General features: G+C 37.2%; 1 protein-coding gene across 2 annotated transcripts in view; it reads left to right on the top strand.

Annotated features, from left to right (window-relative positions):
• The first annotated feature begins 2,149 nt into the window (after window positions 1-2,149).
• LOC306842749 (myocyte-specific enhancer factor 2A-like) overlaps window positions 2,150-6,000 on the top strand; it is a 91,761-nt gene continuing 87,910 nt past the window's right edge. For both annotated transcript variants that reach the window (XM_079373800.1, XM_079373798.1), the window contains exon 1: window positions 2,150-2,479. The gene's annotated coding sequence lies outside the window, so the exon portion shown is untranslated. The remainder of the gene's footprint in view (window positions 2,480-6,000) is intronic.

The raw sequence follows: 6,000 nt of genomic DNA, 5'->3' as shown, positions 1-6,000 counted from the left end.
TGTGTCAAGGCAAACATGAATGATTTATTACGCATTGTATATTGGAGATTAGACAGGATCTGAAAATAACAAACAAGTGGTTTGGAAAACCTGAAAGCATGTATGTGGTAATATAATTATTAGGTCAGTTTTATTGCATTTAACAACTCTAAGTGAACAGTTTAACATTGTTACACTTTTTTTGTGTGAATTAAAAAAAAAAAAAAAAACATGAGATAAAAATCTCTATGTAGTTTAGCAAGAGATCATTTCTGTTGATGCGCCTCAGTTTCAATCTTGTTTATCAAGTAGATCTCTAGTCACGTTACCCGACAGCTATGTGTCAAAGTAAATTAATTTGAGGCCATTTAGCGAGATTAATTAAATGATTCTTGATATTAAGGACTAAATGAAAAATGGGAGGAATGGTTTCATTTCTGACCTTGCTCAATTTTTAATGAACTCGCTATGGCTCGTACAAAATGTCTCTCTCTCTCTCTCTTATAAATGGTGCTGTACAGTAACTTCAACAAATGGTGGGCAAATTAGAGGGCTTTTATTGTCTCTGGAAGCAGCTGTCTGTAAGTCGTTGAAAACTAGACGATTTGAAGGATATGCTAACCTACTACATTTAGAAGTTGTGAGGTAAAAAATGGAAAATAAAAGTTGTGAGAGTGTCAGGTGTATAATTATGAGCTCCGATATTAGTTACTTGAGAGTGAACAAAAGGAGAAAAAGTAGTTGGTGAAAACTTCTGAGGATTTGATTAGATATGTTACATAGATGCATGAGTATGTGACAGTTGTGTGCGGTGCTGCGCTACTCAGTGCTGGCAGGGCATGCTCAGTGTTAATTATGTGCGGTAATGAGAGAACAGAGCCAGACTGTGAGACACAGGGTATTTTTAGAGCCTCTGCAAAGTTATCTAATGCACAGACTCAATCTGCACAGAGACATACTGATGTACTTTTGCGCTATTCCAGATCCTGTCTTTATTTTGTCATCCTACCTTTAGGCTCTGTCTGCTGATCATTTCAAGTGTGTAGATGGTGAAAATAAAAACAAACGTTCAGTTAATACCATAAATGTGTTTTTTCAGCATTTATTTGTCTAGGTTATGTTCATTTATACTGTTTTACATTTCTCACTCATGTTAATTTCTATAACTAATGTTCATTTGTACAACTTGAAATGCTAAAATGTATTAGTTTATAGAATTTAACATTAACCTAGATGATACCTAGTGCATTAACAAATGTTAACTATTGCATCAAGGTGCTCTTTCACATAATATATGAATAATTCAATATATTTGGATAAGGTTAATAAGGTCAGATAATACTTAACACTGAGAAACATTAGCTGGGCATTAGCTGGCAACTGTGGACAATGAGCGGGATATTTGAAAGAGTTTGGCTAGTTTAGTTCTGGCTAGTTCTAATTGTAATAATGCATGAATCTGCTGTCAAAACAATGACCTTAAGTGTTTTTATGAGTCCAAATGAGCCTGTTGTTCTTCAAAAAGTAAGTTCAGACAGAAACTCTAACTCTGACTATGTGCTCTAATAGTCTGTTATATGAGCGATATTAGAAGATCCTTTATTTAATTGGTGACGTAGTATCTAAGCAGTCTGGAGCTATTTGTGGTCTGGTACAATGCTGAAAATGTCAGCTGTCTTCTATTTGAGTATGTTTTATAAACCCCACTGCAATTCTTTGGGTCTTTAGACCTATCAATACAAAGCTTTAACTTCAGCTGGCAGGGAAATATAAGTGTTTCAGTTGGCTTATTTTTCACTACTCTGTTGAACTCAAAACTTTCTGGCAATATACTATTGAAATTTTGCTCAAATGTTGATGCTTCACGTTTAGATTACTTCTACTGGCAAAAAAAAAAAAAAAAAAAGACACTTTGAAATATTGGTGCCGGCGCTGGCACCTTCTTTATTATGAGAAAGCGAACCGACAGGGAATTCTTTCCTTCTTTCTTCCATCTCTTGTGAACAGTCAGGCATTGTTGTTCTCCGATCAGCACAATTTTTCACGTTTATTAATAATAATAACAACACAAAACACATCTAACACCCTCAGTATTTGTGAGTGACAGCTGCGGCTGGTCCACCACTCCCCTGAGCCAAGCCCTGTCACATACACGCATGCCCAGCATGTCAGCGTCCATCTGGGATCCTACCCTTCAAACTTCTGTCGCCCAGCTCCCTTCCGGCAGAAAGACCCAGCGACGAGAGTGTGAAGTCAGGCCTCACAGGGGCAAGAAGAAAGCCGTCCAAAGCCAGCTGGTCTGGCTTTGAGGAATGCGAGGGAGATAGAAAGCAAAATAGAGAAAGAGGAAGGCAGACAGAAAGATAGACAGAGAACGAGAGAGAAAATTCAAGTAATACAAGGGAAATTAAGAAAGTAAGAGTGGCACACCTGAGAAAGACACCTGAGGAAGGCCTTACCAGCAGGTTCTGTGAAGGTAATCGATCATCGCAAGAAACAGGTGAGACACCATTCACAGATGGGGAGGGGCAATGGGGAAGATGCATTGTATACAAAATATTAACACATGACCTGACTGCTGATGATTGGTAAGTAATGGAATAAAGATGGCCATAATCTTTACGTCTATCTTTTAACTTTCTATATTTAGTTTTCTTCATATTTTCTGTTTTCTTCATCATAATAATGCTCAAAATAATCAAAAAGTGAAACACTGCAAGTTGTAACTTTTTTGCAGGATTGCACCACTTTCATTTTACTTTAAAAGATCCTCCTAGAAAACTTGTTTCCTCTATTCACAGTTTTATTAAAGGTTTTCAGCTTCTTTTGGTTCAGTATTGAAGTATATGAATGTATATGCACTACATTTTTTTACATTATTTAAATATAATTTTTAAATATGTAATATAATATATATATATAATCAGTTGATAAAAACTTAAAATTAATGTTGCATCTCATAATCTTTTCACTCTGCTTACTGGCTATTATCTACAATATTTTCAGTTACAGTTGTGTTTCTTTCTAGCTAATCTCTATACCACAGGTGTCTGAGTGTTCAGTGTGGTTTGTAAGGGTTCTGGTGCCAATGGGTGTTTGCACAGGGGATCCGGAGTATGTGCCTTGCCCTGATGGGACTATTTTTATGTACAGCTCCAGCTTTACAAGGCTTCAAATAGAATGTGAAAAAATGTGAAGTCACAGAGGGCACATAATCAGGGATTTCATCAATATCCATAGCCATTTTCCAGGGATTACGTGAGTTTGCTATGGATTCTATGGCTATATCTTCTATTGTAGTTTATTTCATGTGGCACTGGTTCTTGTCTTAAGAAAATTATATAATGAAGTACTTTTACATTTTTAAATTTTCAAAAGATTTGTCACTAACATGTCGCTAAAATGTCAATAAATTTACTCAAAGTGCAAAGTTCAAAGATATTCTTTAGATGAAATATAAACTGCATCCATGCAATCCATGATTGCTCACAAGTGCTTAAAACACTGGATATTGAGATCAGTGTGTGTTATTAGTAATCACCTGGTGAATTTATCTGCATTGTTGCACAAGTTAAACTGTACTGCTGATTAGAAAGTTATGAAAGTGATGACACTCACAGTATTTTAGTAATAAGGTAGGCCTAATATAAGCATAACAAACTTAATTTTTATAAATGTAAATCATTTATGAAGGCCTCAGACTGATTCTGGTTTGTTTTATTTACTGCTCTCTGTATAACGACTTTGCATTGATTTAACATGTCTTAATTCCTTTGATCTCCTTCCTGCGTGTCCAATTTCACATGTGGTAAAACGGTGGTAATACAAATTCCCTTTAAGTCCCGGCAAAAACAACTGCTGTTCAGGAGGCTACCACACCTCTTCCACAGAGCCTACAACTACACGTGACACGGACACATGCAACGTAAAACGCAGGCAACCTCTTTTCTCTGATTGGTCGCTGACAAACCGCTGAGGGACTCGATTGGGTGAGAAACATGTCACTTCAAAAGCACTGACCCTATTGTTACTGTTGTTTAATAGTACTTACGTCAATCGTATCTAAGGTAGTGTCAATCTAATAACCATAATAAATATTAAAATGGCTCTTGAAGTAACGGGCAGTTAAAAGGCAGCCAGTAATCGTTGTTGTGGAGGATTTTACTCAACAGTGACGTCTTTGTTAACTTTTTGTGCGACAGTGCCTGTCACTTCCTCGATTCGATGTCATGCATATATAGTTGGCTATAAAGGTTGTTTCCTCGCTTTCTCAAACTGTTAAAACACGGTGATGTCATGGTGTGGCGGTTAGGGAGGTTTCCTTTCTCACTTCATTTCGCGCGCTCAAATGCTTTGCCGCTTTTTTCATACCTCTGACAAAAGCACAGTATTGGAGTTCTTTCGTGTTGTTTTCATCATGTTTTTCAGTTTTTAATATCTGTTTTTAAACTGAAGATGAGACACGAGTAGAGTAGGAGGTGGAGGTTGAGAAAGCCGTGTTTTATGGCAAGCTCAAGTAACAATTATTTCTTAAGACTACATACAGTGTTAGAATGTTTTGTGTCGGTAATAACTACGAAGCAAATCCAAGAGTGACCAATAGTTTTTTTTGGCTACTAGCCACTATCCTGAAACTGCTTAATTTGTTCCATTGAACTCTGGTTTAGATAATTAGGCCTACTGTGCACTTCTAACTAATAGCCTCTGTTTTCAAGTTATTGGTAGTACCTTTCCCAGTTTTAGTTGTCACTACTTTATGAACTAGTATGTCTTAGTTACTCCAATAGTTATGCCTACTAGTATTTCAGTTTTCCTAATAGCAATTAAATAGACCAGGGATACTCAAATCTGGCTCGCAAGATCCACTTTCCTGCATAACCCTAAACAAACACATCTGCGCATGCTAATCAATGTCTTCAGGATCATTCGAAAATCACAGGTAGGTGAGTTTGATCAGGGTTGGAGCTAAACTCTGCAGGATCAAAATCACTGAAATAGACTGTAGCCTACCTATTTATTAGATGCTAATATACATTCTGATAATTTACTTATAAGATTCAAATCAGTCTATAAAGTAGTCTGTTTGACTAGTCATTAAGTAAAATGACATCTTTAGGAACTAGATCTAGTAACTAGTACTTGTAGTAGCCTACTTGTATTCTATAGTTAAGGCCCGTTCACACAAGGACGATAACTTGAAGATAACGATGTAGTTCTAAAAATCCTTCTCAATATTAAAGAATAGCAGAGTCTACTATCTGTCTATAAAGTAGTCTGACTAGTCATTGCATAAAATATAATTAAAAATGTAGTTGTACCTAGGGAGATAGTAGTGACTATTAAGTTTAACACGTGGGCTGTATCCAAAATCGCCCCCTATACCCTCATTCACTACTCCCTAAATTAGTCCACTCATACAGTTCACTTGAAGGAGTGAATGAAAACGAGTGAGTGAATTCGGACACTGAGTGCACCGGAAGGACTGCCGCTTTTGCATAGTTTGCTTGCTGTTAAATAATCATTTGATATGGGCAGCTCCAGTAGTAAGATTGAAGGATTTATCTTGAACTCTGTCATGGAAATTATATATAAACCCTAATAGTCAATTTACAATTAATTTGTACCTGTGTAGTATTACGCTGTATTATGCCATGGAGGAGCGCTTCTAAAATTAATGGATGGATGATTCAGCTGCGGGCGCCATCTTCTGGTGAGACGCGGGAATTCACTCGGCGCGCGACTCTCACAGTGCATTCTGGGGATTCTCTAGCCGTTGAGTGTACATCGGTTGTACACTCGTTTTTGCGGTGCATTGTGGGATTGAATGAGTGCACTCGAGATCATCCATTATGGTTTCGAACACCACTTAAAATGGCTGTCCCCTCAAATAGTGCACTATTTGAGGGCATAGGGGGGCGATTTCGGATACAGCCGTGGAATTTTCACCAGTGTCTTAAAAACAGGTAGGCCTACTGTAGGTCTGCTATCTAATAAATAAGTAGGCCTACTAGTAGAGCTATA

This window comes from Barbus barbus, assembly GCF_936440315.1.
Source record: "Barbus barbus genome assembly, chromosome: 23".
Classification (NCBI taxonomy): domain Eukaryota; kingdom Metazoa; phylum Chordata; class Actinopteri; order Cypriniformes; family Cyprinidae; genus Barbus; species Barbus barbus.
Note: the sequence above shows the minus strand (reverse complement) of the source record. Positions and strands in the feature narration are given on the sequence as shown.